Source organism: Bubalus bubalis, chromosome 2, assembly GCF_019923935.1.
Source record: "Bubalus bubalis isolate 160015118507 breed Murrah chromosome 2, NDDB_SH_1, whole genome shotgun sequence".
Taxonomy (NCBI): domain Eukaryota; kingdom Metazoa; phylum Chordata; class Mammalia; order Artiodactyla; family Bovidae; genus Bubalus; species Bubalus bubalis.
Window position 1 is genome coordinate 12,024,889 of NC_059158.1, and position 13,473 is coordinate 12,038,361.

At 43.3% G+C, this 13,473-nt stretch overlaps 1 long non-coding RNA gene across 1 annotated transcript; it reads right to left on the minus strand.

Annotated features, from left to right (window-relative positions):
- Nucleotides 1-11,165: 11,165 nt before the first annotated feature.
- Nucleotides 11,166-12,410, minus strand: LOC123329073. The gene is made up of 4 exons (XR_006544217.2): nucleotides 12,054-12,410; nucleotides 11,697-11,867; nucleotides 11,524-11,541; nucleotides 11,166-11,210 (listed from the first exon to the last, which is right to left on the minus strand). It is a non-coding gene; the product is annotated as an uncharacterized LOC123329073 (long non-coding RNA).
- Nucleotides 12,411-13,473: the final 1,063 nt, after the last annotated feature.

Here is a 13,473-nt window from a genome sequence, read left to right on the forward strand (position 1 = left end):
AATTATATGTCAAATTGTCCTCAGAGAGTTTTGTCCTTTTATCAGCACTTGTCAACGCTCGGTCAGTCGCTCTGTCGTGTCCAGCTTTTTGCGACCCCATGGACTGTAGTCCACCAGGCTCCTCTGTCCAGGGGATTATTCTTGCAAGAATGCTGGAATGGGTTGCCATTTCCTCCTCCAGGGGATCTTCCTGACCCAGGGACTGAACCCGCACCTCCTGTGGCTTCTGCACTGGCAGGAGATTCTTTACCACTGAGTCACCTGGGAATGAAATGTCTAAACCGAGAAGCATGATATGTTTGGTACGTATTAGATTCTCAACAAATGTTGCATTAATAAAGAAATGAATGGACAGTGAACAGAAACCCTGCTTGCCTGGGTTCTTTATAAATCCAGGCTATGCCCAGATTCCTTTATGGTAAAGTGAGAAATATTTCAAGTTGATGATTTCTGAGAAACTCCAGCCAGACATTTATGGTCTCATGGCACCCCACTCCATGTACTCTTGCTTGGAAAATCCCATGGACGGAGAAGCCTGGTGGGCTGCAGTCCATGGGATCGCGAAGAGTCAGAAGCGACTGAGCAACTTCACTTTCACTTTTCACTCTCATGCATTGGAGAAGGAGATGGCAACCCACTCCAGTGTTCTTGCCTGGAGAATCCCAGGGACGGGGAGCCTGGTGGGCTGCCGTCTCTGGGGTCGCACAGAGTCGGACGCGACTGAAGCGACTTAGCAGCAGCAGCAGCAGAGTATATGTTCCCGAGAAGGCAATGGCACCCCACTCCAGTACTCTTGCCTGGAAAACCCCATGGACCGAGGAGCCTGGTGGGCTGCAGTCCATGGGGTTGCTACAAGTTGGACACTACTGAGCGACTTCACTTTCACTTTTCACTCTCATGCATTGGAGAAGGAAATGGCAACCCACTCCAGTGTTCTTGCCTGGAGAACCCCAGGGACGGGGAGCCTGGTGGGCTGCCGTCTCTGGGGTCGCACAGAGTCGGACGCGACTGAAGCGATTTAGCAGCAGCAGCAGCAGAGTATATATTCTTCATTCACAGTGGGATTAAACTAGAAACTGATAATTGAGAGATAATAGAAAAATCTCCCAACATTTGCAAACTAAATACCATGGTTCTAAATAATTCAAGGGCCAATGAGAAAAATTTCAAGAGAAATCAATACATCAAACTGAATAAAAATTAAAATAGCAAAATTGTAGGATGCCATTAAAAAAGTAGTGCTGAGAGGGACATTTATAGCTCCAAAGGCATACATTAGAAAAGGGACAAAGTCCTAAATCAATAATCTAAGATCTCACCACAAGAATGTAGAAAAAGAGAAGCAAAATAAACCCAAAGCAAGCAAGAGAAAGGAAACAATGAGCTTTAGAGCAGAAATCAATGAAAACAGGAAAAACAATAGAGAAAATCAATGATACAAACCTTGGCTCTTCAAAAAGATCAAAACTGACAAACTTCTATCAAGACTGACAAAGGAAAATGGAAAGAAGTCACAAATGACCAATATCTGGAATGAATAAAAGGTATCACTACAGACATCAAAAAGAAAAGTAACATATAGATTTGACAACACAGATGAAATTAACCAATTGTTCAAAAACACAAGCCACAACAACTTCCCAAAAATGAAATAGAAAATTTCAATAATCCTAACATCATTAAGGAAATTGAATTGGCAATTTTTAAAAATTCCCCACAAAGAGATCTCCTACCCCAGAGGGTTTTACAGGAGAAATTCTACCAAACATTTAAGGAAGATTTAATACCAATTCTATACAATCTCTTATAGAAAAAAGAAAAATCACTTCCAGTTCATTTTATAGAGCTAATATCATCCTCACACACAGGCAAAGATGGTACAAAATAAGAAAACTGCAGACCAATATTTCTTGTGAATAATGATGCAAAAAATTTTAACAATATATTAGCAAATAGAATTCAGCAATATTGCCAAAGAATTATACATCATAGCTAAATAGGGTTTAGTCCAGGAATGCAAGTCTGGTTCAGTACTTGGGAGTTAATCAACATAACCCACAATATCAGTAGGCCAGGACACCTGGATACATCCACACACTTGCCTAATGGATATTTTACAATGGTACAAAAGTGATTCAATGGAGGAAAGGTGAAGAAGGAGAAGGAGGAATAAATGGAAGAAGAAGAGAAGAGGAGGAGAAGGGAGGAGAGAAAACGGAGACTCCAGAGTTAACAAACTGGAATGTTTCTGAGTGCCAGGAGCAGAAGAGTTCACAACTTCTGCAAGACTTTGGAAAGGATGATTAACCACGTGAAGAGATACTTTTCTCATTCCAACAACTGGATTGGATTCACTGGTACTTTCATGAAGCTGTCCTAAGAAGCCATTATCTTTTCCCTTTTTTCTTGCTGCTCCCACATTTAGAGAACACAATGTGGTTTCATTGTTTTATTTACTTTTTTGTTTTATTAGTTTGTTTGTCTGCTTTCCCAATTGACTTTATTTCTTAAGTCAACTGGGAAAATCAGGGGTGGAAAGTCAATCTGGGGCATCCAAATGTGGAATGGATCCTGGGTCAGTATCCACCATGGAGGCTGCCTCTTCTATCATCTTCCTGCCCCTTGATAGTGGGTCCTTGATTTCTCGGGGTAGCCTCACCTGCTGCTCCCGAGCCCTTTTAGGAGGGGAGATGGATCCTGGGGAGTGGTGGGTGTTACGAAGGTGGGGACCCATCAGTTTGTGTAAACCTGAGTTCTGATCACAAACATGATTCCCTCTGTATCTTGGGTCCTGAGTATTAATGGTGGCGTCAGCCACCTAACCATCCTCAAATACAGAGAAGAACCATGTGCAGGCATTATCAGACCCAGGGCACATCCAGATGTTCCATGCTTCTGGAGATTCTTAGATGTAATCACTTCACGAAGTGCTATACAGTTGAGATTTCAACTCTGCAGGAACCTCCAGGGCTTTTACAATAAATAGGGCTAGAACAGGCGGACGTTTATAGACAAAAATTGAACTTTGACCTTAACAATAATTAATTCAAATGAAAGTACAATATAAACAAAATAAAACCGAAATCTATGTACTTTCAGGAAAGAAAGAAAGAAAAAAAAAAAAAAAAACCTGGAGAATATCTTTGGAATCTAGGGCTAGACAAAAAAGTCTTAGACTGCATGCCAAAGTATGATTCATAAAAGGAAAAACTGATAAATTAGACTCCACCAAAATTTTAAAATCTGCTTTTTAAAATTTATTTTAATTGGAGGATAATTGCTTTTCAGTGTTGTGTTGATTTCTGCTGTACAGTGAATCATCCGTAAGTATACAGATATCCCCTCCCTCTTGAACCTCCCTCCCACTCCCCACCCCCCACCCCTCTATGTTGTCACAGAGTTAGCTCCCTGTGTTATATAGCAACTTCCCACTAGCTATCCATTTTACATATGGTAATGTATATGTTTCAATGCTACTCTGTGAAAGACCCTGTTAGGAGGATGAAAAGATATGACACAGACTGTGAGAAAATATTTGCAAACCACATATCTAGCAAAGGACTAGTATCTAGAATATATAAAGAACTTGGTAAATTCAACAGTAAAAATACCAAACAATTCAGTGAGAAAATGAGCAAAAGAGACATTTCACCAAAGAGGTCATACAGATGACAAATAAGCACATGAAAAATATGTTCAACATCATTGCGTGCATGCTCAGTAGCTAAGTCGTGTCCAACTCTTTGTGACCCCATGGACTGTAGCCTGCCAGGATTATCTGTCCATGGGATTTTTCAGGCAGGAATAGTGGTGTGGGTTGCCATTGCCTTGAGGCGATCTTCCTGACCCAGGGATTGAACCTGCGTCTCCTGCATTGGCAGGTGGGTTCTTTGCCACTGACCCACCAGAGAAGCCCTCAACATCATTACTAATCAGGGAAATGCAAATTCAGACCATGAGATATCTCGACATATCTATGAGAATGACTAAAACAAAAAGTAGTGACACCACCAAATGGTAAAGACGCGGAAATTGGATCCTTCCTACATTTGGTAATCCCAAATAGAACAGACACTCGAAAAGTTTACAGTTGCTTTAAAAAAAAATGTGCTGGGGATTTTCCTGGCGGTCCAGTGGTTAAAACTCCATGCTATTCGTTTGATCCTTGGTCAAGAAACTTGGATTCCCACATGTTTTGGGGTGTGGACAAAAAAATGGGCAATTACCATACAACCCACATATTGCACACTGCAATATTCATCCCAGAGAAATGAAAACTTAGGTTCACACAAAAACCTGTCCATGAATGGTCATAACAACTTTATTTGCAATAGCCAGAAACTGGAAACAACTTGACTGTCCCTGAATGGGTGAATGGTTAAACAAACCACAGCACATCCATACCATGGAATACGACTCAGTGATAATCAGAACAAACTAGTGATACAAGCAATGAGCTGGATGAATGTCAGTATCTTTAACTCAACTCCTGAGAAGTATGTTGAAATGTCATTCTATTTAGAGGTCATGCTTTTACTCTTGACATTTGGATGCACTATTTTAATATATTCATTTATAATCATTATAGTGTGTTCTTCACATAAGAAAAATACTAAAAAGAAAAATTGAAATAATAAATAGCTTATATTTATGTAGCATGAATTATGCCCAAAGCACTATTCTAAGCACTTTTTGGGCTTCCCAGGGAGCTCAATGGTAAAGAACCCCTCTGCCAATGCAGGAGACATGGGTTCAATCCCTGGGTTGGGAAGATTCCCTGGAGAAGGAAATGGCAACCCACTCCAGTATTCTTGCCTGGGAAATGTCATGGACAGAGGAGCCTGGCGGGCAGGCTACAGTGCATAATGTAGCAAAAAGAGCTGGACACGACTTAGTGACTAAGCAACCACCAAGCACTTTTTAGATACTTGCCTCTACATAACCATAGGAAGCAGCTCTATCATTATCCCCCATTTCACATATACCATAACTGAGGCATAAAGAAACTTGCCAAGGTTATCTAGAAGTATATGCCAGAGATGAGATTTCTAACCTAGCAATCTGGTTCCATATTCTGGGCTCTAAACCAATCAAAAACACTGCTATGACATTAATGGAGATGTTGCTATTTGAAAAGTCTGATTGTTCCTATTGGCCAGTGTGGTGGGGTGAGTGGCTTATAAGGTCACTTACAAGGAAATAAAAAAGCTACTTTTACTATTCACATCTTTTCCCACCCAACAACCTACCTAACAACACCTCCTATAATAAATGCCTGGTTTTCCAACTTTATACCTTCATCCATAAGTCTTCACCATCATGTGGAAAAGCATGGAACTGGCATAGTTCTGCACCAGTAAGTTCATGCACTTGAGCAGGGCTGAGCTTCAGTTTTCTTACTGGTAAAATGAGAGATGGTTGTTTGAAAAATCTCTAAGAATTTTTCTAGGTCTTCTAACCCCATGACCCTATGAAATATCCTCATCTTGCAACGCTGCCTTGAAAAGTTATCATTGTTGCACGCTAAAAATAAAATTATACCAACCAGAGTTTATCTTAGAGGGAGGAAAACAGTCTTTAAGAAAATAAAACACCAATGGGTCATTCGTTAGGAAAAGTAGGCCATAGTTCCTAGTGTAAAGGAAGAGTGTAACCTACAATTTAGGTTGAAATTCTGTGTTTAGGAAAATGAATGGAGGGGCTTCCCTGCTGGTCCAGGGGTTAAGAATCTACCTTCCAATGCAGGGGACATGGGTTCAATACCTGGTCAGGGACCTAAGATCCCACATGCCGAGGGGCAACTAAGCCTGTATGCTGAAACTAGAGAAAGCCTGGCGTGCCATCAAAGACCCAGTGCTGCTAAAGTAAAAATAAATTGATTACTCTTTTATAAAAGAAAATGAATGGAATTTGGGGGGTTTTGACCAAAAGAGAGGCAGCAAAAGGGAAAATGAATGAGCAACAGGGTGGGGCTCCCAAAGGATTTTTAAACACAGAAATGACAAATGTTCAGTGTTAAGATCATTGTGTGTGTGCTTGCTAAGTCACTTCAGTCCTGTCCGACTCTTTGCAAGCCCATGGACTGTAGCCCGCCAGGCTCCTCTGTCCACGGGATTTTCCAGGCAAGAATACAGGAGTGGGCTGCAATGCCCCATTGAGATCATTATTGGGCTACAACCCATCTCTCCAACCCCTTCAATAATAATGGCATCTCAGAAAGGCTTGTGTAGGTGGTTTTTTGTGGAAATCAAGAAAAGAGATGGGGTTTCAGCAGAGGGAATGAATGAATGGTGACACCCCGCAGAGCAGACAACAGGCACATGCAGGGGGCAGGGAAGTGTGGGGGCAGGGCTGGATTTTCCAGGAGGCCTGGAGTGGGTATTCAGGCCTGTCCAACCTAGAGCTTAATGGCAGGGAGGGCCCAGCTGGCACCTGGCTTCCACAGCTTTTCCCCCCCTTACCAGTCTCCCTCCAAAACCTCTGCTGAGCCTTTTCAAATGGTGATCCACCCACTCCTCCAGATTTTTAGCACCTTTGGTAAGACTCTTCCCTTACTTTGTCCTGATTTATAGTTATTAGTATATCTGCCCTACATAGTCTGCTGGATAACATGCTCTTTAAGGATGCTGGCCTCATAGCGCCAGACATAGTAAGTGCTCAATAGTAATTTATTGAATGGAATTTGCTTCTTAGCCTTCCTCCTCTATTCTCCTGGGGGCTTTTAGTTGGAATGAGTCACACTGTTCAGACACAGCAAATAATAATAATGACAATGAATGTGAACATAAAAGGTGTCTCTTTTAAAAAAAAAAAAATTTCTGGAGTGCCTGCAAGGAGGAAAGCAAGTACCTCTGATGGGGGTGGGGAGTAAGCCTTACGTATTGAACCACTAGCTCTTCAACCATATTTTCAATGGACAAAGATCCACATGGAATATAAACTCATCCCCCATATAAAATCACAGATGTTTCAGAGAAAAACCACAGGAACAAACTTGAACTTCATGACTTCTATTATTTTGTGATAAAAGGTTTAAAACACAATGTGAGCTTTTTTAAAATGCTAAGTTCCCTGTGAGGAGTGTGGTGTTAATTTCATCCTGATTCAGGGTGCCAGCAGAACTCAGCACAGAATTGAAAAGAGAAAAATTACTTTCCTGCAGCTCTGGTACCTACCTAGTGACCAAGCTTTTGCTGATTTTTTTACTTTCTCCCAGATGAAATGAGGGCTTCCCAGGTGGCTCAGTGGTGAAGAATCTGCCTGCCAAGCAGGAGATGGGGGTTCAATCCCTGGGTGGGGAAGATCCCCTGGAGAAGGAAATGGCAACCCACTCCGGTGTTATTGCCTGGAGAATCCCATGGACAGAGGAACCTGGCGGGCTACAGTCCAGGGGGTCGCAGAGTCAGACACGACAGCAGCTAAACGGTAGCAGCAGCAGATGAAATGAATATCCTTCCCACGATGATGCCCTTTAGACATTTGTAACACATACACTGGTTCTCCCCACGGAACTAAAGAGGATTTCTCTACTAAACCATAGCTCTGTTAGCAGCAAAGGTGAAGTCCCTACTAAGCATGAATTAGTATTTGTGCCCCATGACCTGCTTCTCTTTGTGAATGAAACCTTGCAGAACTGTGGTTTTCCTATTTCTATGCACTGGGTATAGATTCCTACCTGCCCTTATCATATTCCCGGGAGCGTGATATCAGGAGATATTGTTCTTGTATATTTCAGGGAAATTTTGACAACATTCACATCGTCCGCTTACTAATGAGCTTCCTGGGATAGAAGATGATAAACCAAAATCTAATCACAGTCATTTCTTCAAACATGCCACCATCCTGTTTGCCTAGTTCATTGGAAGGCTTCACATAATTCACCCCCGCCCCCTGCCCAGGTATTAAGTTAGAGCCAGTTTCTTCCTGATCATAGTGCTTCATTCGAACTGAAGCCTTCCGCTGGAGCTGATATGTTCCTGTTCTTGCCCAATCACTGTGGTATTCAATGACAATGTTTTCTCCTTTCATCTCTCTCTTATAGTATTTCCTTTTTGCTGTTGGTTAGTCGCTAAGTTGTGTCTGACTCTTTTGTGACCCCATGTAGCCCGCCAGGCTCCTTTGTCCATGGGATTTCCCAGGCAAGAATACGTGAGTGGATTGCCATTTCCTTCTCCAAGGGATCTTCCTGACCCAGAGTGAACCTGCATCTCCTGCATTGGCAGATGGATTCTTTACCCTTGAGTCACCAGGAACCACTTGATTCAATGTGGCTCTTTAAACAGGTAATGTGTAGAACAGATAGGAGGCAGGTAGTCACTGAGCAGGGTAGATGAGCTGGACCCCAAAGGGGACTGGGCTCCAGGGGACAGCAGACCATTGAAACCCTCTGGCCCCATCATCTGTCCTCAGCATTTTGAAAAACTTCAGGACAGAAGGAAAACAGCAACTGAGGAATTTTCAGCAACAGGTGGTCTCTTCAACAGGTACTTAGGATGCGTACACCATATGAGATGCTCGAGCATCCTGTGGTTTTCCTGGGGTCCAAGGCTTCACTTCTTTACCCTTTTTCTCTTCCTCTTTGTATTCATGATTATTGTGGCTAATCTAGTGAAAGCCAAAATAGCTGTTCTAAATAGAAACATTTACAAACCTTCATGGGGGAAAGAAGGAGGAAGATGTGGCATTCCAATGAACAGCTTTCTCTTTGGGTTTGCTTCTACAAATTCCCCTAGGGCTGCCAGACTCTTGGGAGTGACACGTCGCACAGCATCACATTCGTCCAGGTGTTTCATAAGTCAATGAATACTAGTTAACAACGAGCAACAACATCACAGCACCTGCCACATTTTACTTGGACTGTAAAATTAAAACAGAAGCCGCTTTAAATTATTTTGGGAAAAAGGAAACTATCTACTCAACCGCATTAGCCTTCTCCATTCCATTTGGTTAAGCTGTCCACAGAGCACCATCTCCATCATTATGACTGCTTTCCAAGTTGCTGTTGCTGCTGCTGCTGCTAAGTCGCTTCAATCATGTCCGACTCTGTGTGACCCCATAGACAGCAGCCCACCAGGCTCCCCCGTCCCTGGGATTCTCCAGGCAAGAACACTGGAGTGGGTTGCCATTTCCTTCTCCAATGCATGAAAGGGAAAAGTGAAAGTGAAGTCACTCAGTCGTACCCGACTCTTAGCAACCCATGGACTACAGCCTACCAGGCTCCTCCCTCCATGGGATTTTCCAGGCAAGAGTACTGGAGTGGGGTGCCAATGCCTTCTCCAGGTTAGGTCCTCCTAATTCTGTCTTCCACTGTTGATTCTTTTCTCTTCCTCAGCACTGGGCTCTGCTCCTGAAACCAAAAGGCTATTCTCAGCCTGGTGTTTGATCCCCTCCATCACCTGTCGTCTCATAGAGGAGTCTGGGTGTTTTCTGCCCAGTGGTCATCAAGTCTTGGGCACAACAACCTTTATTCATCTTTTAAAACTAATACACACTGCAGAGTGAGGCTTGTGTGAGTGACCCTGCTGATATAAAATTGTCAGTTCCCCTGTGGCCTCTATTCTTACATCTGTCAGACAGAAGTCCTCAAGGAGTTAGACTGAAGAAAGAGATGATGGTTTGCCAGAGATGAGGTAAAGATCTGGACTGTCCCATATCCTGAGCACAGCCAGCAATTGTTGTGTGTCAAATGCAGATTCCAATTTCGATCACTTTCCTTTTTCTTCTCATTTCTCCCATCCAGTGTGTCCACTGAGCAACTGGGAAGAGGGCAGTACCAACGATGTGGATCCCCTGGTAGCTCAGCTGGTAAAGAATCCACCTGCAATGCAGGAGACCACAGTTCGATTCCTGGGTCGGAAAGATCTGCTGGAGAAGGGGTAGGCTACCACTCCAGTATTCTTGGGCTTCCCTGGTGGCTCAGCTGGTAAAGAATCTGCCTGCAATATGGGAGACCTGGGTTTGATCCCCTGGAGAAGGGAACGGTTACCCACTCTAGTATCCTGGCCAGGAGAATTCCATGGACTGTATAGCCCATGGGGTCACAAAGAGTCAGACACGGCTGAGTGATTTTCACGTTCAACAACATGGAAGAGATGCCATACACTTCAGGATACTTAAAATTTTCGTTTGTGTTTCCCTACTTTAAAACCCCTATACTACCATTTTGCCAACATTTACCAAGTGGTACCAAATGCGAATTTATGTGAAGAATCATGTGTGCATTTGGGAGTGATAACTCCGTGTTTACCATTTTCCATAGGGTTGCAAAGAGTTGGACACGACTGAGCGACTGAGCCACTGAGCAGGCACACAGGCCTTCCTTTTAGGAAAACGTATCTAGTTCTTGATGTATTCCATAAACCAAGCTCAGAAAAAGACTGGAATGTTGGGGTGAAACTGAAAGTGGTGGATTTCAAATACAGGAGTCTTTGGCAATTGAGAGGACTTCAGGGTAGAAAACTCATGAAAGCAAAATATCTTGACAGCTTAAAAAAATAAATAAGGGGAGAAGCACTCTGAGCACTAAGTCAGAATTGTCACAGGCATTTAATTTTAAATGGTGTTTTCAGATAAATACCAAATATTTCATTTTAGGTTCAAATATAAGAGTTAAAGTACAATTTCTCTCTTCCTTCATATTTGATAGCAGCCCAAGTTGATTCAACAAAGAGAAAACATTGTGGTTTTCCGGTGGGAAAAGTTGATAAACCAGCTCCCATTCTCTTCATATGTCTATCAACAAAAACTTCATCTTAAGAGTCTTATCACATGGTAAACATTTCAGTTCAGTTCAATTCAGTTGCTCAGTTTTGTCCGACTCCTTGGGACTCCATGGACTGCAGCACGCCAGGCTTCCCTGTCCATCACCAGCTCCCGGAGTCTACTCAAACTCATGTCCATTGAGTCAGTGATGCCATCCAACCGTCTCATCCTCTGCTGTCCCATTCTCCTGCCCTCAATCTTTCCCAGCATCAGGGTCTTTTCCAATAAGTCAGTTCTTCACATCAGGTGGCTAAAGTATTGGAGTTTCAGCTTCAGCATCATTCCTTCCAAAGAACACCCAGGACTGATCTCCTTTAGAATGGACTGGTTTGATCTCCTTGCAGTCCAAGGGACTCTCAAGAGTCTTCTCCAACACCACAGTTCAAAAGCATCAATTCTTCAGTGCTCAGTTTCCTTTATGGTCCAACTCTCACATCCATACATGAATGCTGGAAAAACCATAACTTTGATTAGATGGACCTTTGTTAGCAAAGTAATGTCTCTGCTTTTTAATATGCTGTCTAGGTTGGTCATAACTTTTCTTCCAAGGAGCAAGCGTCTTTTAATTTCTTGGCTGTAGTCACCATCTGCAGTGATTTTGGAGCCCCCCAAATAAAGTATGTCACTGTTTCCATTGTTTCCCACCTATTTGAAAGCTAGTTATTCTGAATTCAGGGCACTGCTTTGAAATTTTTTTTTTTAATTTATTTTTAAAGTGATTTACAAGTGCAGATAATTTCCCCAGATCCAAAGCTGGCCTACCTTTTTAAGCAGGCAGTTCTGAAAGTAAAGAAAAAAGGGATTATCTAGAGTCATCACTTAAAGTACAGCAATCTTGTGACTGCCAACATTTCTGCCCCCTGGTTTTTCCCTTTCCCACACCCCACAGACATCCATATTGGCTTTAAAAGTCAGATACTCAGAGAAAAATGAACCTGGCTGGAAGGGAAGCTTTGCCAGTGCTCCACATAGGGGCCAGGATGGAGGCCTCAGGAGGTCCCTGCTCTGTGATTCAGCTCTGAGTCCTCGCGTTCCTCCCGGCTTTGCCCTGGAAAGAGCAGTGCCTGGCTGAATTTGGAGTTCCTGTTTGTTACAACTTCAGCAGTCTGCAGCAGGGAGACAGGCAGAGTCCTGCTCTGATTGGCTGCCTTTCTCTGATGTAACAGCTGGCCCAGCCAATCAATAGCCGGTACTCTGAGAGCAGAAAGATGAATTGTAACAGACAAGGCCCTGGGAATTAAAAAAAAAAAAAAAGCAACTACCCCCCACCCGCCAAACAAAACCATACACACGGCTTCTGGAGGGTCCCCCCGAGAGGAAGCCTGCTGTCTTCTGCTGCAAGCCCTCTGGGCAGGCCTGTTTGCCTCTCAATCCCTTGGCACTCAGCCGAGTTCACACCATTTTCAAAGTAGGTCATTCAGGTAGTCTCAGCAGAGGAGGGCTACGCTGTCAGCCTCAGTCCACGGAGCCTGCGTGGAGGCCCAGGCCTCGCAGCGGAGGGCTGGAACCTAATGCCCGGCTGCCCCGCGGGACGCGGTTGCTGCGAGGTGCACGCTCGCCCGCCAGCCTGGCTTGCTTTTAGTCAAATCCACTTTCTTGGCCGTTTCCAATTGGTCCGGGACTAACCATTCTTCTGGACAAAGCTTCAGCCGGGCTTAAATGTTTTCACCTGAATGAAAATTCACTACAAGGAGGATGATGTCATCTTGATTCAGTTCTTTGTTCTTTGTGCTGAGAAAATTCATCGTTATTTCTGAGGCTAGTGAGTTATTTCTAATACGGCGGGCTGATACCCTCAAGGAGAATGCAAGGAAAGATAGGCATGAAGCATTTTCCTGAATAACATACTCAGGAATATGCATATAAAATTCATTTCTCATTAAAAATGTAAAACTCATACATGTTCATAAACACATAGAACATATACATTATTATGCAGGCACACGCTGATAACAAGGTAAACTTCCACTTTCTTGGTCAATGACATGCATAGATACATGTCAAATAATGTTTGAAAGGTAAATATTGTCTTTAAACATGACCTACCTGCAGGTATTATTTCGAAGTTATCTTGCTCTGCTGTTTCTTCAGTCTGCAGTACCCTCCTCTGCTCTTAAACCCTCCTCTTAAATTCTTCCTCTTTAGGAAACCTCTGACTTCTGATTCTCAGTGATTAGTTCTCCCCATTCAGAAAGCCTGCAGCAATAAAAGCGGCTGGGAGCACACACCTAGGTATGACGTGGCTGTTCTTCATTACACAACTCCTGGAGAGCCAGGGCCAGTGTCTGGTATTTCAATTGTTTTTGTTTAGTTGCTAAGTCCTGTCCAACTCTTTTTGCAACCCGCTGGACTATAGCCCACCAGGCTCCTCTGTCCATGGGATTCCCCAGTCAAGAATACTGGAGTGGGCTGCCATTTCCTTCTCCAAGTATCTTTCTGACCCAGGGATCAAACCCCCATCTCCTGAATTAGCAGGCAGATTCTTTACCACTGAGCCACCAGGGAAGCCCACATTTCAATTGTACATCATCAGGACAATGGGAAAAATGAAAGGGAGGAGGAAAAAGGAAAACTAACCCTGGCATGTTGCAGTGCATGGGGTCCCAAAGAGTCGGACATGACTGAGCAATGGAACTGAACTGAACATTTATTGGGTGCCTGATAGGTACCAGCCACTGCACCAAGATTTTGATCAACTTTTTTTTTTTTCAT